The sequence below is a fragment of the Cebus imitator genome, unplaced genomic scaffold (assembly GCF_001604975.1).
Source record: "Cebus imitator isolate Cc_AM_T3 unplaced genomic scaffold, Cebus_imitator-1.0 Scaffold44, whole genome shotgun sequence".
NCBI classification, from domain to species: domain Eukaryota; kingdom Metazoa; phylum Chordata; class Mammalia; order Primates; family Cebidae; genus Cebus; species Cebus imitator.
The window spans coordinates 324,696-348,937 of record NW_016107359.1 but is presented as its reverse complement, the minus strand read 5'-3'; the positions used below and the strand labels follow the sequence as shown (position 1 = coordinate 348,937).

At 36.8% G+C, this 24,242-nt stretch overlaps 1 protein-coding gene across 1 annotated transcript in view; it reads right to left on the bottom strand.

The window, feature by feature from the left end:
• AKAP6 (A-kinase anchoring protein 6) overlaps positions 1–24,242 on the bottom strand; it is a gene marked incomplete at its 5' end in the record, with an annotated part of 309,960 nt that overhangs the window by 11,737 nt on the left and 273,981 nt on the right. The window lies entirely within an intron of this gene.

The window sequence follows — 24,242 nt, the reverse complement described above, 5'->3', positions numbered from 1 at the left end:
AAACTGCCCCAAGTATGGACTTGAAAGATAGCCTAATTATTAACTCTGTTCCTCTCTGGAATAACACCCAAAAATTATTGAAATAGGTTTTTCTATCAATAGTAATTTGTTACTGAAGGCAATAACAGAGATTAAAATGTAAGATTATTATTGTCAAACAGTAATTTATGGAATTAGCCATTTCCTATTGATTCATCTACAGTTCTAATCTTGGATACAGTGAAGATGAAACTATCAGGTAAATGAAGGTAAAAAGAATATAGCCTATGACATCTCCTAAGGTATATTTGCACTGATAGTATTTTAGTTCTGGAGCCCATAGTAGAATTCTATCTGCAGCCACACATGGCAAACTCCTTCTTGCCTCCATTCCTGGGTTCTCCATTTTAAGCAGCTTTTGCCTAGAAACTTAAAATAGAGTTGTAGCCACCATGTAGAGCATTTCATGGGCCAGAGGCACATGACTGTGTACCCCTTCCTCTGTGTTCTGTTTAGGGATCTGTCTTTTCAGATCGTGGCCCTGCTCCCAATCAGATATAAAATTAGCAACACTTGACTGGTTTCTTCACCTGTATCTTCCTAGACCCTGAGTGCTCCAGGGCAATTTCTTAGTCAAAGTTCTCTCAGCCCCTTTCTTTTCCAATCTCTCTTCATGACGGAGATTTCACTTTGGTCCTTGTTCATTTGGCTCACTACTGTTAGTCCTGCCCCCATTTCTTATAGACAGGAGCCTCTCACTCCAGCCCACACCGCCCCAGAATAACTATCTGAAGACGTTCCTAATCACCTGACGATGAAGTAGTCCATATTCCTTTATGCTGCTCTCTGCCTCCTGCCCACTGGGACCCTTGATGTTTCCTTGGACTTCTTGGCTCTGCCTCTGTTTAGATAGAGCTTGACATATTCTGGGACACAGTAGCTGACTGGGCTCCTGGACTCTGTTCAGATTACTTCACTGCCCTTACTTGCTCTCCAGCTGTTTGAATTCATGATAGAGCCAAGAAAGGTGTCATATATACATATAGTAGGCCTTGATAGGCTCACCTACAGACAGAAACACAAACAGAGCTTCTAGTTCAGCTTATGTTTATGCAGGGTAGCCAAGCGGATGAGCATGGCACTAGAGCTAGCAGACTGGTTGAAGGGCTGACTTTGCAGATTACCATATACATGACCTTGGGCAAGTTGCTTAACCTTTCTGAGCACCAGTCTTATTACCTGTAAAATGGGGATAGCACTACCAATTTTTCAAGATCATTCTGAGTATTAAATAAGCTACTGCCTGTGAAGTGCTGAGGAGGCAGGCAGTTTTCTGTGGCTATAATTGTTTTTTTTTGACACAGGGTCTCACTCTGTCACTCAGGCTAGAGTACAGTAGTGTGATCATGCCTCACTGAAGTCTCAACCTCCCCGGCTCAAACAATCCTCCCACCTTAGCCTCCCAAGAAGCTGGGACTACAGGCGTGTGCCACCACAGCTAGGTAATTTTTTATTCTTTGTAGAGATAGGGTCTCACTATGTTGCCCAGGCTGGTCTTGAACTCCTGGATCCTCCCACCTTGGCCTTCCAAAGTGAGGGATTACAGGTGTAAGCCACCACATCCAGCCAGTAGCTATAATTCTTAATACATGTAGAATTGCTCTAGTGTGGTCTTAAGTCAATTCATAAAGGGTTTTCTCTGCCTGCTTCATTCTCTCCTTTACATCATACCTTTTAATTTGCTTTTAAAACCACAAAGGATTCATGACATGATAGAAAGAGTAGAAAGAGAGAGGTATCACACAGCATAACAAGAGGCCAGCATATTTCTATTGCAAGTCAGAATTATTTTAACTGTCTGGTTGAAAAACAGACCATGATGGTTTTATTCTTCAGTAGTGGGGGAATAGCTTCACCTGCAGCATATTAGCAAAACTTTCCTAAGAAGCCCTCAATCCTTACTGAAACTAATAGTTAAAGGGTACCACACAAATACATTAAGTATAAAATACCCGTTAGCACTTTATTATATACGATATGTAAGATATTATCTGTATAGCCTACTTAAGAGTCCAGTTATAAGGTAAACATTAATTAAGGGATATTTTTTTAATTTTCTAAGAGAAATTTTCCCCGCTGCCAATGTTACAGCAGTTAATCTAGTACACGAGCAGTCACCACAGTTGCTTAGGTATGGAGTACATTCGATGTGATGAATTTTTATTAGAATTTCTGTTTATTCTTTGCTTGCTGATAAAGGAAGTACTAATGACCGGTTAGTATGGCTAATGAATGTTAAAATCTTCAGCTGAGGAACAATCAATCAGTCTAATCAAATAGTATATTAATTTCAAATACTATCTTGGCTGACACTGTACTCTGAGACTGCTAATAAATAATTGAATTAGTCTTTCAAAGGAGCTTTTTTTGTAACTCTGGTTGACTTTAACATTTAGCAGCACAGATTTTCCACAAGGATCCCAAACCTAGGAGCTCACATGGATATGTGGGAATTGTGCCATCTGGATGGGCTGGGAGCTCAGCCCAAGTGATGCCTGCAACTCAGACTCATCTTCCATGACACAGTCATTTTCTGACCAAATGCTGCCTTTATGGCTTTACAAATTCAAGTCTAAAAAACTGTAAAACTTATAGCAGCATCTAAAGAAAAAAAATCCTTTGCTCAATGAAGTACAGTTGACTTTCCACCTTCATGGGTTCCGAATTCATGAATTCAACCAACTGCAGATCAAATATATTTGTAAAAAAAAAACTTCCACAGTTACAAAAAGAAAAACTTAAATTTGCCCTGTGTCAAGTGATGTGTAGCCACTGTATTTAACTACTATAAGTAATCTAGAGATGATTTAAAGTAAAGAGAGAGGATGACCATAGGTTATATGCAAATAATAAACCATTTTATATCAGGGACGTGGGCATCTGAGGATTCTGGTATCTGTGTGTGTGTGGTGGGGGAGGGACATTGACCAACAGCCGTAGCTGGAGTGGAAAATTTCCATAGGAAAAGATTAAACTTTTGGATGTAATATTGTTGTTTTCTTAACTCTCTCCTCTTATAAACCTCTTATATTTATTGTGATTTCTGAAAATTTTTTAAAATGTCAATTCCAGGAAATATCTGACAGGATCCATTAGAAAATCATTCACTTTAGACTTTATATTTTTTCATATAAAAAAACGCTCACTCTGACCTCACTCACTCCCTTCCTGTTATGGATTAAATTCTGTCATTATTTTCAATAAAATCTCCATTTCCTCAGGATTTAACCTCAACCATAAAATATACCCCTGGGGCAAAAAAGTGGGAAAATTTTCCAAGAAAGACATTAGAATATTTATATAACTAAAAAAGTTCTCTTTGGAAGAAAAGATTTGCATATACAAAGATGTAACTGATGCGAAAATTATTTGGTTGAATGTTCTCTTTGATGATAGCCCAACATAGCCAATAATGCTCAAGCTAATCAAACGTTTGTTTGTGTTGTTTTCCTAGAGGAGCTATTTGGTACTTTTTTTTTTAAAAAGGTAGAATGTTCCTGTCTTTGATATAGTGTTAAATCTAAATGAATTTAGACAAAATCTAAGAGTACTTGAATGAAACCAAATGGATAAGTAGCAGTAAATGAGGTTCCAAAAGAGAGCCTGTAATTCCAGAAATAATTGTGAATTAATTCATGCAAGGGTCTTTTATTCATAACTTGCTGCATGGGTACAGAATGCTAACCCAAAGCAGGCACTATATAAAAAATCACACACACACACACACACACACACACACACACACCCCTATTCAGATCTGCTCAAGAAACAAATGGAGTTAATTAATGCTAGTTTATTATTTTTATTCTTGAAAGCATTATTTATATTAGCACTGTACAGAGAAAGTAATAACAGTGGCTAGAGAAACGTTGATGATGATGATGATGATGAAAAAGAAGAAAGAACCAAGGTTCCAACTGTGGCAAGTAATACACATCTCAATTAACACCCTCTGCATGTGTGTGGCTTTAACCAAGTTAGGTCTCCCATGATTGCACTTCGATTTTCTTAAAGTTTTCGCTTAAATGGTGGGTGTGTGTAAAAGATGAGAAACACTTTATTAGCTAAAGAGTAAAGATAAAGGAACTTGAACATCTACAAAATGATAACCTAATAGAGAACTGATATAGCTACCTCTGGATACCTTTAATTCCCTTTAAAAAGTTGCATCTTTTGAAAGATCTTTTTCTTAAAAAATCTCAAAAAGACTAGGATGAACAGAATGTTACAGTCAAACTTCCGGTACTCAGAATGTGCAGACCATTAAAAGGTCTTGTAACATGTGTCCCCTGTTCATTCTAGATCCAAGAGTTTATTGGTCAGCACCACATGCAAAAACCAGGAAGGAAAGATTTATCTGGAGAAAAGTAGAACACAACAACAGCATACAAATAAATAAAAGTAACAAAAACACAAACAGCAATAACTGTAATTGAATAAAGATGTATGTATTTACCCCAGGGTGAAAAGTAGAACACACAGAGGTTTGAGAGGGTGATAGAGAGGTGGGAGATAATAACATATAGATCAGGATAAATAAATAAGGGAAAATTCCAACATTCATATATTTATTCTGCTTTTTTTGGTACCCCCTCTACCCTGAACCTAAAACCTAAGTGTCTGAGCATGAGTTACATAATTATTTTCCTAAATTAGACTTAGGTCGAAATTTTATAAAAACAAAAACAAAAGCAGGACAGGTGCAGTGGCTCATGCCTATAATTCCTGCACTTTGAGAGGCTGAGGCAGGAGGATCACTTGAACCCAGGAGTTTGAGACCAGCCTGGGAAACACAGTGAGACAGTTTCTACATTAAATTTTTAAAAAATTAGCCAGACATGGTGGCATGCGTCTTTTGTCCTAGTTACTCTGGAAACTGAGGTGGAAGGATTGCTTGAACCCAGGAGTTCAATGCTGCAGTGAGCCATGATCATGCCACTGCATGCCAGCCTGGGCAACAGAGAGATACCCTGTCTCTAAACAAAGAACCCAAATAAGAGCAATGACAAACAACTGCTTCCATCTCTGGAAATGGAAAGATAATTTTAAGAGAACTCTGAGTGTGCAGTACTCTACCTCTTATTGAGCAGAGAATGGATTCAGAGTTAGCAAGAAAAAATATAGAAGAAAATAGAAATTAGGATAAAAAGAAAAATGTTCACTGTTTATCAGCCACTCTGCAACTGGAGAAGGTATTCATATAGGTTTGGGTTTGAATCCTGGATCTGCTCTCCCATATGTTAGCTGTGTGATCCTGGACAAGTTATTTAACTTCTATATGTCTCACTTCTATCATTTGTTTATCTGGGACAATTACAATACATTGTATCTACCTTATAGATTGTTGGGAGCTTTAAATTACTAAAATATATGTAAAATCCTTTGGGAAGAGCATGGTACACAGTAGGGGTGCAATGACCGGCAGGTATCAGCATACATTCCCTGTGCTGAGGTGAGGAGAGGAGAGTATGGCTGAAACCTAAATAACTTTAACAGTATTTAAAACTGGAGGTTTGACTAATCTCTTTGGTACAACCATATGCATGGGATTCAATGAAATAAACATTGATTGGGCCCCTTACTTACCTCTACTGCCCTGTAAATGGGGTGATACATTTGCCTTTTCATATCCTAGCTGGATTTATCCCATTAAGATAACCAAATGAGAAAAGACACTTGCCCAGTCCTCAGCAAGGCCCAAAGCTCAAGGACTTTCTATTTCCTGAAAATAACCTTTTTTTTTTCCTCCAAAAAAAGGCAAGTCCATTGTCTGTGAAATTCTATCACAACTGACACATTAGAGCAATCAAATCCTGCTCACTATCTATCAGATTGACAATAATGTTAAAGTAACTTGTCTCAGCTCAGAAAACGCTTTGAAAGTCTATCTCACACTAATGATCAAAAACTGTTCTGGTGAATGCTCTTTTTCAATAACAAAGCTGATCAGAAACTCAAAACAGACAAGTAAAATCTAAGTCATCTCACAAATCTCACTAAAATGAGTACTGACATGGACATATTTCCTAGTCTTGACTACACAGATAATTCTGAAATAGTTGAAAATGAAAAATCCATTAGATGTGGCTTTAAAGTAAGTTTTATAACGGTAAAAATTGCCTTTGTTCTCAAAAGGGATCAGGGACAAAGGGGAGTCTAGTAATGGGAAGCAGGGGTTTTCTTCCCATAAATCAACTTCATGAGGACAGGGTCTCTGTCTGTCCTATCTCCACTAGAGCCCCAGTACTTAAAATAGTGTCTGGTTTAAAGCAGGTTCTTGAAAAACGATTACTGATTGCCCAGGCATGGTGGCACATGTCTGTAGATCCAGTTACCTGGAAGGCCGAGATGGGAGGACTACTTGAGCCCAGGAGTTCAAGGCTGCAGTGAGCTACAATTGTACCACTGCATTCTAGCCTGGATCCCACAGTGAGACCCTATCTCTAAAAAATAAAAAAGAAAGAAAGGAAAAATTTACTGAGCGATTTGAAGGAAGAAAGTAAAAAGACTTGCCTATTGTCTCATGAACTGTTGAAGGGATCGGGAGAAAGTTTCTGAGGGTAAACTATGCTATGGCAAAATCACCTGGAAAATCTCTCACATTCAAACTGCTGCAAACGCTCAGTTATAAAAGCTAATAACCTCAAAAACATGTCTGATAAAAGAAGCCAGACATAATAAAGTCATATATTGTATGATTCCATTAATATAAAATATCCAGAATAGGTATATCTGTAGAGATGAATGAGACTGGTAGTTGCCAGGGTCTGGGGGTGGGCAAGGAGGAATGGGACGCAACGGCTTAACAGGCATGGGGTTTCCTTTTGGAGTGATGATAATGTTTGGAAGTAGAAGTGGTAGTTGTACCACATTGTGAATGTACCAAATGCCACAGAGCTGCTCACTTTCAAATGATTAACTTTATGTGAATTAAGGGGACAGCCACTGAATAAACAAAAAGATAATCATTTGTAACCTTAGAGAGGACAGGTGCTAGAGGCCAGTGCACGAGGAAACAAGTACAGGATGTGCTGGAAAGTAGCCTGAAAAAGTCCCGGTTCTCTGGTAAAATTTCACTTGAAATTAGGAGTGTGGCCCTACCAGGTGCTGTTCACCACCTTGCTTGTCCTAGCACCCGTCTTGGAAGGAAAACAGAAGTGGAGAAATTCACAGAGGTCATAGAATGTACAGGAAACTCTTCAACTGTTCTAACACCTCTACCCTCAAAGTACAGTACCCATCTCAACTCTACCTAACACCCCCACCCCGAAAAAACATTCTTTTTAACACTTTTGAATTCGATTTTGTGTGTGAAGAATAAGTTGCAAAGACCTTGGATGTTCTATAAAGACAGGGTGATTGTCAAGTTGTAGAAAGGAATTCCAAGAAGAAAGAATGATACAAAATAATAATAATAATAATAATAATAAGCATTTCTTTTCTTCCCTCTCTTACTGTAACTTCAGTTTCACTGGAGGGGCCACTCCACAGAAGAGCTGTTTTGATTAAGAAGGAAAAAATGCTCATTATCATTGGTTGTTAGAGAAATGCAAATCAAAACCACATTGAGATACCATCTCACGCCAGTTAGAATGGTGATCATTAAAAAACCTGGAGACAACAGATGCTGGAGAGGATGTGGAGAAATAGGAATACTTTTATTCTGTTGGTGGGAGTGTAAATTAGTTCAACCATTGTGGAAGACAGTATGGCCATTCTTCAAGGATCTAGAAATGGAAATTTCATTTGACCCAGCAATCCCATTACTGGATATATATCCAAAGGATTATAAATCATTCTATTATAAAGACACATGCACACATATGTTCATTGCAGCACTGTTTACAATAGCAAAGACCTAGAACCAACCCAAATGCCCACTGATGATAGACTGGACAAGGAAAACGTGGCACATACACACCATGGAATACTATGCAGCCATAAAAAATGTTGAGTTTGTGTCCTTTGTAGGGATATGGATGAATCTGGAAACCATCATTCTCAGCAGACTAACACAAGAACAGAAAATCAAACACCACATGTTCCTACTCATAGCTAGGTGCTGAACAATGAGAACACATGGACACAGAGAGGGAGCATCACACACTAGGGTCTGTTGCGGGGGCAGATGGGGAGGGACAGCAAGGGTGTGGAGGTTGGGGAGAGATAACATGGGAAGAAATGCCAGATATAGGTGATGGGGGGATGGAGGCAGCAAACCACCTTGCCATGTATGTACCTATGCAACATGTATGATCTGCACATGTATCTGCATGATCTGCACATATATCCCAGAACCTAAAGTACAATAATAAAAAAAAAAACTATGGTATAATAGGAAATATATTCGGTTTTTGTCCCAGGTCTCTGGCACAGAGCCCCTAAAGCCCTTGGAATTTCCTAAGTGATAGAATATCTGTTGTTATTCATAATAGCCCCTTTAGATCACACCTGAGTTTATGCTAATGAGAAAATTTAGGGTAGGGTCCTGAGATAGCCTCAGGTTGGGGGTTGTCACCAGAAAGACAAAGTGATTAGAGGGCTGGAAATTTCAGTTCCACCTAAGGACCTCTGGGAAGGAGAGGAGTAGAGCTAGAAATGAAAACTGTAACTACTGGAGAACAAAGAGACTTGATGAGCTTTCAGGCTGCAGAACACCTAGAGATGCTAGGTGGTTAGTGTACCTGGAGAAACATGAAAACTCTGCCCATGCCCTTACCCTGTGCATTTCTTTTACATCTGGCTGTTCCTGGGCTGTATCTTTAAATAAACTGGTAATGTTAGTAAAGTGTTTCCTTAAGCTCTTTGAGCAATTCTAGCAAATTATAGCTAGAAGCACCTAAGGAGGGGTTGTCGGGATTTATAGCCTGTGGGTCAGAAGGATGGGAACTTGCGTGACTGGCATCTGAAGTGAAGGCAGTCTTGTGGGACTGAGCCTTTTCACATGTGGGATCTTATACTAACTCCAGACAGATAGTGTCAAAGTTGAATTAAATACTCTCATGTCTGGAGAGTAGACAGTTGCTTGGTGTAAAAACAACCCACACATTTGCTGTCACAGTGTGTGCATGGAATCTTTTAAGTGTGTATAGAGAGACTTTTAATAGAGAAGCAATATATTTGTGCCAATAAATTAAAGAATTAGATACTGTCATAATTTCTAAATAATTCTCAAATGCAGTAACTTCAGTGTTGATAGCATTATAGGTAGGTGGCAACAGAGGAATGCCTTGCATCAAGCTATGTTTTTCTTAAACAAGTTAATTCTTGTGCAAATCATTATTCATAGTTGTTAAGTATCTACTGTAGAAAAAAGTTACTTTTCCACCCAATTCTGAATGTTTTACTAGAAGTAACTAGAAAAATAATCTATTTTTCACACTGGCAAATAAATTATTTTGACTGTTGCTTTACATGTGAACATACTGAATTTTTTTTACACTCAGAAGAAACTGAATAGGAAAATTGTTTTATTTTTTTCTTCTCAGTCTTTATATTCTGTGTTTCCCTGGAATTTCTCCCCAGAGTTTCAAGAAAGCACCTAAATTTAGGATTGTTTAAAAATGAATTTTTAAAAAATGTAGGAAGAATTTTTCAAATAAAAAGAATTTCTTACCTCTTTAGTATTACATAGAACTGAAACAAATAAAAAGAAAGTTCAAGAGAAAAATAACATCAATGAAGTTGTAAAAATCCCAACTGCAATGAAATGGTGGCATTTTCTTCATTCTACCACATGATCAATCTGTTTGAATAACAATGACAGAGCACATGGAAAGTTGCATACATTCTTTTCTCCCAGTGATACATCTTGTTCCATTTTTTTTCCCGACATTGCTCAGAAATTGATGTAAAATGTGAGTTTTGTACCCCTGGATATAATTTTTGCCTCAATTTTGCCTTAGGGAAAAGTATACCCTTCTTCCTCCTTTATGATAATGACCTTACATTAATAAAAACTTATATTTTTTAAAACCTATAATGCATATTGGTAGAAGAGAGGAGGTGAATAGTCATGAAAACAAGTGAAATTTTCTAACATATGAACTTTTCTGTGAGATAGACTTAAGGTCCTAACTTTCAGACTTAGTTTCAAGAACATAAGATTCTTGGCATGATACTGAGGTAGTTGAATGTACAAAAAGAGCTTTGCCAACATGTGGGTTTACCTGAAAAGCCTTATATCAAATAACAGAGTTCACTCATGCGCCTTTTACAGTTCTGATATAAGGCTTTTCAAGTAAAAAAGCAACTGTCCACTCTCCAGACATGAGCTGGGTATCTTACTATTTAATACAACTTTGACACTATCTATCTGGAGTTAGTATCAGATCCCATACATGAGAGGGTTCAGTCTCACAAGACTGCCTTCACTTCAGATGCCAATCATGCATGTCCTCAACCTTCTGACCCACAGTTATAGTTGTAAGCAAACCATGGGTACATATTTTATTTCTTGAGAGCATTTTGTGTCTTCTTTTTCAATGAGGACACATTGGGAGCCAACACCATAACATTACTGTTCTTGTTTGCTCCTCTCAGATAAATAGAGTATGATTTTTGTTTTTGTTTTTGTTTCTTGCCTCAGACAAGCTGAGGCAAGGATAGAGAAAAAAGGGTAAAAAGGAATGAACAAAGTCTCCAAGAAATGTGGGACTACGTGAAAAGGCCTAATCTATGTTGGGTAGGTGTACCTGAATGCGACAAAGAGAATGAATCCAAGCTGGAAAATACTCTTTAGGATATTATTGCTCTGTTACCCAGACTGGGGTGCTCACTGAAACCTCCACCTCCCGGGTTCAAGTGATTCTACTGCCTCAGCATCCCAAGTAGCTGAGAATACACATGTGTGCCACCACGCCTGGCTAATTTTTTATATCTTTAGTAGAGACAGGGTTTCACCATGTTAGCAAGGCTGGTCTCAAACTCCTGACCTCCTAATCCACCCGCCTCACCTCCCAAAGTGCTGGGATTACAGGTGTGACCCACCGTGCTCCGATTTTTGTTGTTGTTGTTGTTTTTTAATAATTGGACGATTATAACTTATCATTCAAAGAAAAAAATAATAAAATGTTGGTCAGTTTGGATTAGCAAATTAACAATGACCAAAAATGGCACACATTACTTTAGTTTCTTTTTCATCTTAACTAATCCAGTCAAGGAAACTTGTCTTGCTTTCCTCATACTTATCATCTGATTAGTCCAGGGTTTAAGCTAATTAATAGGCAGTTCAGTTATGATTCATTTTCTTAAGGTGGTTTAACCTTTGTTCTACATCTCATTTTATCTCATTTAACATAAAGATAACTGTTTTTAGACTCAGGGGAGACCAAAAAGTCTCAGAATTGCTAGAACGCCTCTGTTGAGTTCCTTCCATAATCATAGCTGGGAAGTTCACGGGTTATACTTGATGCTAGAAAGGTTGCTTGAAATTTCAGGATGAATTTTTCTAGAAGGCAATACACATTTTTGAAGTAAGTTTCCAAGAGATTTTATACTCTGATTCCTATATAGGCTCCCTTGGGGGATTTTCTTTTTACGATCTCAAGGGAAGCACCCTTAGGATCCTAAGAATCAATTAAATTTAAGAATTAAATCTTGACTGGAATAGAAGTTCTCATCCTGAGCTCTTACACAGGCTTTCAAGAGTTTTAAATGTCAGGACCTTAATTCAAATTGTAGCCCAAATCAAAGATTCCCAAATCAAAGAAATGTGTATTTCAGACTAGAGAAAAATAATTTCATAATGTGAATTCATTTTGTAAATTTTTTTAAAAAAAGGAGCATTAGGGAATTGGGGTCACTTTAATCCCCTAAAAGCCTTTGCAAAAAATAACCAAAGTAACTACAAGTCCCAAACTCTAGGATATGGGTCCTTGAGCTAGCAACTAAGAGGCTATGACTGAGTTTATAGTACAGAGATGTAAGACACTGACCTACTAGTGAAACTAATTACCTGGGCCCTGCCTGCTGAATTTACCTCTCTAGGCACTGGACAATGGGTAGCATTTGTGAATATCTCTGCTCTCCTTGCATTCAGTGCAGAGTGCAGGATACTTTGCACTACATAAAGCTTGGATGCTGTCTTCTCTTAATAAATAGCAAGTAATCAGGCAAATAAAATACCAGGTAACCTCTGCCTTTTTCCAAATCAACAATATTTCTTAAAGGCCTATTCTGCAAGACATTTTCCTGGCAAATGTCATAGCTGTGATTACTGAGCATAAGAAACACTTAGATAAATGGAGATCCTTTATGTTTACCTGCAGATAGTTTCCATCCTAAGCTGACAAAGACTTTTTTTTTCTCTAAAATTGAAGTTCCCCCTACCCAACCCCACCAAATTAATCATTTTCCTTCGTTATTTGGTAAAGCCACTAGACGAGCTGTGTGTGACTCCATAAACTTTAGGAACTCATTTATTATGTTGCCTGATCAGACCTTGCATTTATTTACACAGTGTACCCATAAAACCGAGCTTTCATTAGTGCTGGGGAGGAACAGCCCTGCTCCTTTTTCTGGGGAAGGTGAAGCTGGAGAAGATAATTAACCATGAAACAATAAGGAGGCTTGCTGGGTAAGCAGTAGTGTGAAAACAGTTACTCCTCACAAAAGAGGGGAAATTAGCTTGCTGGATAAAAAAGGAAGTGTCAGATTGAAGACTGAAAGGCCTGCCAACAGAAGTAGATAGCTCTATGCATCATTAATGAAATTTTTTAACACTTAAACGCCACAGCTGTCCATATTTAAATGCATGTAAATGCCATGTGTTTCCAGAGATTAATATGCATGTTAAAATATTTCTTTCCCTTAAACTTCTAGCTGTTGTATCTGTCTATTTTATTTCACCTACTTTCTTTCTAAGAATAAAAATGCACCAGCATTCTCAGCTTTATGTCCTCATTTCCAAAGCCCATGTACACTGAGCATCTTAGAGATGGGCAGCGTGCTCATTATATTTTAACAAACACATTATTTTACATTCATAATACCAATATTTTAGTAAACAAAAAGTTTGTTTTGATTTTGCTGCTTCACAGAGTGAAGACTTATGATGTGCGTTTCCTTTCAAAACTTCCTCCTAGAGCATTAGTGCTCCCTGAAGCAGCCCCATTTTGGCAGAAATTCAGTTCTGTGCAGTGCCAAAAGAAATAGAATAAACAAACACTGCTCCATGCAGCTGGTGAGATAATTTACATATTACTGCACACCAAACATGAAGACCTGAATATGGATTAGAGCTACGGTGATGACACAAATGTCATATAGATAAAGAGAAACAAAATTCAACACATTGTTGTTTATTTTACCACTGCTACTGTATGAGTGCTGCTCAGAAAGAAAAAAAAATGGAGGAATTGCTTTTTGAAAATTGGACTCCCTTCCATATTTGAAGTGGGTTCTTTCAGACCATAAAACAAGAAGAGAAAGGAGAAAAAGCATGGATTATTTTGGATCTCTTAATATTCTCTGCTTTTGCTTTGCAAGTTAAAACTATTTTAATGTGCATCAGTTTGGATAAGGTGAGTTAGTAATCTTACAGGAATAACAATAGCCTTTAAAATACAAAAACACCTGAATTCTTACCTAGCATTTTCTCCACCCTTAATAACTTCAGGTGAACACTGAGCTCTTCAACTGAGAATGAGGTCATTGGTTAGGGAGGTGGAATAGGCAATTTGGGCCCATAAAATTTCCTTCAGGAAACACCATCCAGTAGACAGGAGTTGTCTTAGAGTGCTAGCTAAAGTGTCTTCTCTCTTCATCCCTGCATGTGCAGATTTATGCAAATCAACTGACCCTTTCTGACCTCAGCTAGATGTACAGGTGTTCTCGGAAAGAAGGGATATCTCTCTGGATATTTATTGCTGTAACTCCTTTTCTAATTCTTGGGGGTGACAAGTTAAGAAAATAACATAAATAATAAGGATGATGATAGGGTGAGGCATAAAGAGAATGTGAGATGCTTTAGTCCACACCAAATTAAACGTTCTTTAACCTGCTTTGGACAAAGTTGACTTTTCTATAAATGCAAAACTGTTCTTGAAATGTGGTTATTTGGGCAGCTTCTAGACCTTTAATCATTATGACCACTCTTTCTTAAGTGTAAAAATGAAGGGATAAGTCAGGATCATGTAGGTGAATCTAGTTATGTATCATTAAAGTATAATAGTTAAGAAATGTTCTTTAAAATTTAGGAAACAAACCACGTGAGAAGGTTCAAGGGAGTTGGCGTGATTTCACTAGGTGAGTAAAAGGCTACTTTTCTTCTACAGTATTTGAAAAGTTGTTGGACAAGAAAAGTTCGTTATTTCTACAACTCTAAACTCAAGAAATGGAATGATATTACCACAAGAAAAAATAGGTAAGATACACAAGAAGAATCTGTTACTAAAAAGGCAATTTAATGCTCTCATAGAGTCTCATGAAACTTTGTGAAAAACTTATCACTAGACTTTTTTCAAAACAGAATAGACAACAATGTATTTAGGATAACTTCACACACACACATACACATACATACATACACACACACACACACGCACACACACACACGTGTTTTTTCTTTGAGATGTGGTCTCGCTCTGCTGCCCAGGCTTGGAGTGCAGTGGGTCCACCTTGGCTCACCACAACCTCTGACTTCTAGGTTCAAGCGAGTCTCCCACCTCAGCCTCCCAAGTAGCTGGGGTCACAGGTGTGAGCCACCATGCCCAGCCAATAAATATTTTTTGAATAATGAATGAATACAAAAATATGGTTTCTACTGCTCTTACCCCAATCTCTCAAAATTTAATCTTAAGCTCCTTTAAAGATTTCTCTGGTAACCCTGACCTCAGTGATTTCCAGCTTACTTGATTCTTGTACACTAGAGATAGAATCATATAATTTAGCACTTGCATTCATTTATTCATTCAACAAATGTTCACTGAGTTTTTTTTGTGTGTGTAGGGGGACAGGGTTTTGCTCTGTTTCCCAGACTGGAGTGTAGTGGCACAATCTTGGCTCACTGCATCCTCTGCCTCCCGGGCTCAAGCAATCCTCCCACCTCAGCCTTCTGAGTAGCTGGGACCACAGACATCCACACCAGTGACCCCAGTTAATTTTTGTATTTTTAGTAGAGAATGAGTTTTGCCATTTGGCTAAGGCTGGTCTCTAGTTCCTGGCCTCAAACAATCCACCTGCCTCAGCCTCCCAAAGTGCTGGAATTACAGGTGTGAGCCATTGCCCTGGGCCTCACTGAATATTTATTACATAGCACTGCCCAAGCTCTGAGCAGATATAAAGGTGAATCAAGCAGACTCACCTCTCAAGTATCTTATAGTTTTGTATTTAGTTTTGTAATTGGTGCTGTCATTTTCATCCCAGACATAGTTTGGAACAATTATTGTCTCATCTATGTCAATATTATCTTGCAAATTCCTTGAGTGTGAAGCTCATGTCTGGGTCTATTTCTGTGTAGGCAAATCCCAGAACAATGCTGAGCATATAGCAGGTACTCAAATGGTACTTCTTGATTAGCTGCCTGCAGGTTCAGTTCCTTCCAATCCATGGAAACATACAACAAACCATCCTTGCAAATAGATTAAACATTTAGAATCCAATACTTGCATAATCAGCAGTGATACATTAATAGTACTAAGGCTATGGGAAGAATAATCAATACTAAAATAGCTTTCAGACCTTGGGCCTATGGGTTTGCTTATACTATACTATTTTGCACTGCGACTCTCCTGTGTGCAATAATTAGCTTTTTCAATATTGATATTTCAATGTTAACTCCCTAGATGACTAAACATACCATCATTTTTTTTTATATTCTACAAAGTTACCCATTTATAAGTTAAAAATTCACAAACACAATTCGAGGGAAACAACAGACCTAAAATATTAGGCCTAAATAAAAAAGAAAATTAGAGTAAATCTGATCTTCCTATAGTGGGATAAGAAAATTATTTGACCCCAGTGGCATTTCCACTTAAATGTTTTCTCTTCAATCAAAATTTGAATGTGACCACTGCTTCATGATCAGGGGTGATACCGAGGCTTAATATCTATTATTTCTAAACCAATGCTTCTCAACCTTTTTCAAATCATAACACATAGAAAATGCTACTATACATTTGCATAATGGGAAGGAAGGCAGTTGCTCACTACAGAAGGCAAATAGCCTATAGTTCTTCCAGGTCTCCCCTTCCCCACCCATCTCTCTGTCTTACATGCAGGATAATGATTTCAATATCTTAGCCCACATCTAAATGATTCATGGTACATGGCTGGGAAACTCTATATAAGTAGAGGATTCTTTGGTTGGTAAAACCACGAATATATGAGAAGATGAAGGGGTAGTTCAATGAAGGCTAAATAGATGACAGACTGCGATAAGAAGAAAAACTAAATAAGTAGACAAAAGCAAGTTATTACAACTTTTCAGACTTCATTCATTCAATGAATATTCAACATATTTATTAAATACCAGGCATTGAGTAAAATAGATATGTACTGAGGTCAGATTAGAACTTGTGATAAAATACAAGAGATAGATTTGATCTATTCTAGGAGGCCAGGTAAATTTTGCACAATGAAGTGGCTTTGAGCTGGGATAATAAGAATTTTCTTGGAAGAAACTCAAGGTATGGGTGGGTGATGAAGGCAGAAGGAAGAAGGCTCTAGGCAGGAGGGAGCATGTTGCATTTGAGGGCCTGACAGCAGGTAGAGGGTCTGGTCTGCAATGAGAAAGGATATGCTCCTGAAGAAGGCAAGATACGATGATCAGATTGTGTTTTTAAAAGATTACATAGGCTTCAGCATAGAGAACAGCTGGAAGTGGGTAAAAGTTGATGTGGGAAAGGCAATATTACAGAGTACAGGTAAGTGGCACAGTTAAGTGGTACTGATAAGAAGAGGAAGAACAACAACTAACGTTTATTCGATACTTTCTTTGTGCCAAGCAATAGCCTAAGCAAGATATTAACTCATTTATGAGAGATTCTGGTTGGTTGGGTTAAGGTGGTGATACTGCAGTTGGAGAAAAGCAGATGGATTTATGAGCTCTTTAGAAAGTAAAACCAATCAGACCCATTAATGGACTAGATGGACTGATAATGAGTGAGGTGTCAAGGATGACCCATGATCTTGGGAAAGATTGAAGAGATTGTGCTGTCTTTCCTTGAGAGCCAGAATAATGGAGAAGAATCAGTTTGTCAAGGAAGATTGGGAGTTTTATTTTTGACAAACTGAGTTTGAAATGCCTTTAGGAAATCTCAGTAGAGCTGTGGAGCTGTATGTATGTGTTTAGAGCTCAGATGAGCTGTTCTTGAAGTTATGGGCATGGGTGAGATTGCCTAGAGAGAAAGAATAGAATGAAAAGAGCATCTAGACTTTGAAAGCTTGGTAGAGAAAGATGAACAGAGAAAATGGAAAGGTCAATGTAAACAAGAGAAATCAGAAATTTGACCTCTAAGAAGTATCTACAAAAAAAAATAATAATAAGAGTAGTCAGAGAGAAATTTGGGAAGAGGAGGTATTTGAGTTGGTCTCTGGGGGTTTGGTGGGATTTTTAGGAGAACTTTTCTTCTATAAAATAATGCATTTTTAAATTCTGTAGGAATTTTTTTTAACTTAGCAAAATATAAAGGAGAAAATAAAAATCATTCTTTATAAGCCAGAGATAACACCTGTAAATATTTGATGCCTCATTATGCATACATGACATGATCAGCATTACATGCATACCCTGTTTTTCATTCTTTGTGCATCACAAATATTTGTGTGTGTTCTTTTTCTTTACAGAGATGAGGTTTCACCACGTTGGCCAGGCTGGTCTCGAACTCCTAACCTCAGGTGATATGATCACCTTGGCCTCCCAAAGTGCTGGGATTAAAGGCATGATCCACCATGCCTTGCCACAATAGTTCTTAATTCGTAACATATTTCTTTAAAAACATTTTTTTTTAAAGACAGAGTCTCACTCTGTTGCCCAGGATGGAGTGCAGTGGCACAATCTTGGCTCACAGCAGCCTCTGTCTCCTGGGTTCAAGCAATTTTCCTGACTCAGCCTCCTGAGTATTTGGGATTACAGGCATGCACCACCATGCCTGGTTAATTTTTGTATTTTTGTAGAAATGGGGTTTCACCATATTGGCCAGGCTGGTCTCGAACTCCTGACCTCAAGTGATCTGCCCGTCTCATCCTCCCAAAGTGCTGGAATTAGAGGTATGAGCCACTGTGCCCAGTCTTCATAAAATATTTCTAAGAAATAGGATTTTTAAGGATGTAAAATACTTTTAAAGGCTTACTTAAAACCCATATTGTTAGAAATTCATATTATTTCCTTTTTTTTTTTTTGGTTTTGTAAATAAAGCATAATGGATAACTTTATATGCATTGCTCAGTTTATTTTCTGAGGGTAAATTTAATAAAAATAAATACTAGGCCAAAGGGTGTGAACACTTTTCAGGATACTGATAAATAGCTAAAGATTATGTGAGTTTGCAACCAATTCTCACCTCTCTAACACTGAAATCTGTCTTTAATTTTCCCTCTTTTTGATGAGTAAAAAAATAGCAAATGACAAACTGCTACTTTGCATTTCTTTCACTATTATTTGGATTGGATGCTTATTTACAGGTTTAGTAACCATTTATATTTATTACCTTGTGAATCGCTTGGTCATATCTTTTGCCCATTTCTGGGATACTTAGAACCAACTGGATCGCTAGGCAAAAGATTTATATAGTCATAGTGGGACTAGACTATGGAGTTTTGGAGGGATATGAACTTTGATTTACAAGCAAAATGAAACTAAAACATATCCTTGCTGAGTGGTATAAAATAATTACAATAAATAAAAAATTCCCAAACTGAAATGCAAGAAAAAAGTAATAAAAAAGAATAAAACATCCCAAGAACTGTGGGACAATTTCTAAAGGTATAACATACGTATAATTGGAATACCAGAAAGTGAAGAAAGAATGGAGTAGAATATTTGAAGTGAAATGGTTGACAGTAATTAAAAACTAATGACAGACAAATCATAGAGCCAGGAAGCAGGATAAATACCAAAATATCTATAATTACACAAATCATACACAAATTGTAGAAAATGAAAGACAAAGAGAAAATCTGAAAAGATGTCAGAGCATAAAAAACTATCCATAGAGGAGCAAGGATAAGAATTACAGTGGGCTTCTCATCAGAAGTCATTCAAGCAAGGAGAGAGTAAAGTAAAATATTTAAAGTGTTTTAAGAAAAAAATTGCCAACCTACAATTCCAAATCTAGAAAATTCTCCTTTAAAAGTGAAGGATAAATAAAGACTTTCTCAGACAAACAAAAACTTGGGTGAATTCATTGCTAGCAGAACTGCTCTGCAAGAAATATTAAAAATAGTTATTTAGGGATATGAAAATAATATAGGTAAGAAACCTGGATCAACATAAAGAAAATGCCTCAGAGAAGGAATAAATGAAGGAAAAATGAAATCTTTCAGTTTTCTTATTCTTAATTGATCTAAAAGAAAACTGTTTAATGTAATAGCAGTAACAGTGTACTGGGTGATCAGGCCATATATATAAATAAAATGAATGACAGGAATATTGCAAGAAATGGGAGGGTGAAATTGAGAATACCCTGTTTTAAGTTACCTGCACTATACATGTGAAGCAGTATAGTACTGTTTGAAGGTAAACTTGGATTTGTTTAAAATGTATACAGCATAATCTAGGATAATCTCTAAAATTTTTTTCAAAAAGAAGTATAATTGATACATTAAAAGAGGAAACAAAATGAAATGATATACTCATTTAAAATTACGAAAATCAGAAAAAGAGGGAAAAAAGAAACAAAGAACAAATGCAATGAATAAATATAGTTATGAATATGATAGATATTAATCCAACAATATTAATAATCACTTTAAATATGAAGGATCTAAATAATACAATTAAAATATAGAGATTGTCAGAGTAGACAAAAGGATAAGACCCAACTATATGCTCTCCACACAAACTATTTATTTATTTATTTATTTATGAGACAGGGTGTCATTCTATTGCCCAGGCTGGCATGTAGCAATACAATCATGGCTCACTGTAGCCTTGACTTCCTGGGCTCAAGTGATCCTCCCACTTCTGCCTGCTGAGTAGCTGGGACCACACGTATGCACCACCATGCCCAGCTTTTTTTTTTTTTTTTTTTTTTTTGTATAGATGGGTTTTTGCTATGTTGCCCAGGTTGGTCTCGAACTCCTGAGCTCAAGCAATCTGGCTGCTTTGGCCTTCTAAAATGCTGGGATTACAGGCATGAGCCACAGCACCTGATCCACAAACCCACTTTAAATACAAAGACTATGCTATGTTAAAAGTAAAGAGATGAAGAAAAAGATACCAGGCTAACACTAATCAAAAGGAAGCTAGAGTATTTCTATTAATTTCAGAAAAATCAGAATCAAAACAAGAAAAATTATCAGGGATAATGAAGGGAATGACACAATAATATATGAGTCAATTCTCTAAGAAGACATACAATTCTAAACATGTATGTACCTAACAATGGAACATATCAAAATATGTGAAGCAAAAATGGAAAGAACTGCAATGAGAAACAGAACATCCATTATTATTGCTGAATATTTCTTTTTTCTTTTTTTTGAGAGAGGGTCTCACTCTGCTACCCAGGCTGGACTGCAATGGGGGGATCTCAGCTCACTGCAACCTCTGCCTCCTAGGCTCAAGCAATCCTTCCACCTCAGCCTTCTGAGTAGCTGGGACTACAGGTGTGCACCACCAGGCCTGGCAAATTTTTTTGGGTATATATATATATATATATATATACACACACACACATATACATATATATTTATATGTAACACACATATATATTGATATATGTGTATGTATAAACATATACACACATAAAAAATATATATATAGTGTATATACACACGCATTAAAATATATATACACTATATATATATTTGTGTGTGTGTGTATATATACACATATATTGTGTATATATTTTTATGTGTGTATATATATACACATATATATTGCATATACATATACATGTATATATAAATATATATATTTATATAATATATATTACATATAATATATATAAAATATATATACATATATATATAATATATCTATACATATATATGTATAGATATCTATACATATATATGTATATAAAATATATCTATACATATATATGTATATAAAATATATCTATACATATATATATGTATGTATATATATCTATACATATATATATATGTATAGATATATATACATACATATATATATATGTATATATATATATTTGGTAGAGACAGGGTTTTGCCGGGTTGCCCAGGCTGGTCTTGAACTCCTGGACTCAAGCAGTCCGCCCACCTCGGCCTCACAAAGTGCTGGGATTACAAACATGAGCCACCACACCTAGCCTCCTATTGTGGGATCTTTCTTTCTTCTTTTTTTTTTTTTTGAGATGGAGTTTTGCTCTTGTTGCCCAGGCTGGAGTGCAATGGCATGATCTCGGCTCACTACAATCTCCACCTACTGTGTTCAAGTGATTCTCCTGCCTCAGCCTCCAGAGTAACTGGGATTACAGGCATACATCACCACACCCGGCTAATTTTGTAGTTTTAGTAGAGACGGGGTTTCTCCATGTTGGTCAGACTAATCTCAAACTCCTGACCTCAGGTAATCTTCCTGTGTCTATCTCCCAAAGTGCTGGGATTACACGCCCAGCCCTATTGTTGGATATTTCAGCACTCCCCTTTTGGTAGGTGATAGATCAGGCAGGCAGAAAACTGAATGGCATTATCACTCAACTTGATTTAACTGACATTTATAAAATGCTTCAACAACAGCAGAATACAAACATTTTTTTCAAGCCCATATTGAACATTCACCAAGACATACTGTAACCTGGGCCACAAAATACACTTTAACAAATTTAAAAGAATAGAAATCATATAATGAATGCTCTCAGACCATAATGAAATTAAACTAGAAATCGTTAACAGAAAAGTAGCTGAAAATTTCCCAAATATTGAGAAATAAACAATATATTACTAAATAACACGAGTTGAAGTCTTGATAAAAAATTTAAAATATTTTGAACTAAATAAAAATGAAAATATAACTTATCAAGATTGATGGGATGCAACAAAAGTAGTGCTTAGAGGGAAACTTATAGCATCAAGTGCACATATTTGAAAAGAAGAGAAATTTAAAATCAATAATCCAATCTCCCATCTTCGGAAACTGAGAAAGAAAAGCAATTTAAGCCTAAAAGAAGCAGAAGAAAAAAATATTAAAAATAAGAGCATAAAAGTCAATGAAATGGAAAACAAGAGAACAGCAGGGAAAATCAACTATATCAGCCAGTACTGAAAAGGATGTGTACAGAATTAATTTGACTGGTTTAGCTTTGGCCTACTCTTGCTGAAAAGGAGGAGAGCAAGGAGAATGGTGATGCCTACCATGAAATCCATCACTTAAGACAGGATTTCCTCCTCTATTCACTTCTTTGTCATTTGTTCCTAGGTTTACTAAGCAAAAATATATTCATTGCTTATGAACCCAGACAATGTATTATTTCTAGGCAGTTATAAATAAGACTTAGTTGCTACAATAACATAACTAAACTAATAATAGCAATTAACATTCATTGACTATGTGGCAGCAGCTGTTCAAAACACTTTTTACATATTAATTAATTTAAACCTCCCATTACCTATGAAATAGGTATTTTTTTTTCTTCCAACTTTTATTTTAGGTTCAGAAAGTACATGTGGGTTTGTTACATTGGTAAATTGCACGTTGCAGGATTTTGGTGTACAGATTATTTCATCATTCAGGTAATAAGCACAGTACCTGATAGGTAGTTTTTAAATTCTATCCTCTTTCTACCCTCCACCCTCAGGTAGGCCCCAGTGTCCATTGTTTCCTTCTTGTGTCCTTGTGTACTCAATGTTTAGCTTCCACTTATAAGTAAGAATATTGTAGTATTTGGTTTTCTGGTCCTGTGTTAATCCACGTAGAATAATAGCCTCCAGCTCCTTCATGTTGCTGCAAAGGACATTATCTCATTATTTTTTTAAGGCTGCATAGTATTCTGTGGTATATATGTACCACATTTTCTTTATCCAGTCTATTGTTGATGGGCATTCAGGTTGATTCCATGTCTGCTATTGTGAATACTTCTGTGGTGAACACATATATACATCTTTACAGTAGTATCATTTGGGAATATACCCAGTAAGGGGGATTGCTGGGTCAAATGGTAGCTCTGTTTTAAGTTCTTTGAGAAATCTCCAAACTGCTTTCCATAGTGGCTGAACTAACTTACATTCCCACCAGCAGTGTGTAAGCATTACCTTTTCTCAGCAACCTTGCCAGCATCTGTTATTTTTTGACTTTTTAAGAATAGCCATTCTGACTGGTGTGAGATGGCATCTCATTGTGGTTTTGATTTGCATTTCTCTAAAAGTTAATAATATTGAACATTTTTTTTGATATGCTTGTTGGCTGCATACATGCTTTCTTTTGAGAAGTATCTGTTCATGTCCTTTTGCCCATTTTTTAAAGTGGGGTTGTTTGTTATTTTGTTCTTGATTTGTTTAAGTTCCTTCTAGATTCTTGATATTAGACCTTTGTCAGATGCATAGTTTGCAGATCTTTCCTCCAATTCTGTAGGTTGTTTGCTTTGATAGTTTTTTGTTTTTGTTTTTGTTTTTTTGTTTGTTTGTTTTGCCGTGCAGCATTGTAATTTAATTGGGTTCCATTTGTCAATTTTTGGTTTTAGTGTCTTAGTTATGTATCTTTGCAAAGGCCTATGTCCAGAATGGCATTTATTATGCTCTCTTCTAGGGTTGTTCTTTTTTTCTTCAACTTTTAAGTTCACAGGTACATGTGCAGGATGTGCAGGTACCTACAAAGGTAAACATGTGCCATGGTAGTTTGCTGTACAGATCATCCCGTCACCTAGGTATTAAGCCCTGCAACATTAGCTATTCATCCTGATGCTCTCTTTCTCACCTTACCACCCTCTGAAAGGCTCTAGTGTGTGTTGCTTCCCCCACATGTGTCCATGTGTTCTCATCATTCAGGCATCCATTTCCCACTTGCAAGTGAGAACATGTAATGTTTGCTTTTCTGTTCCTGCATTAGTTTGCCAAGGATAACAGCTTTCAACTAC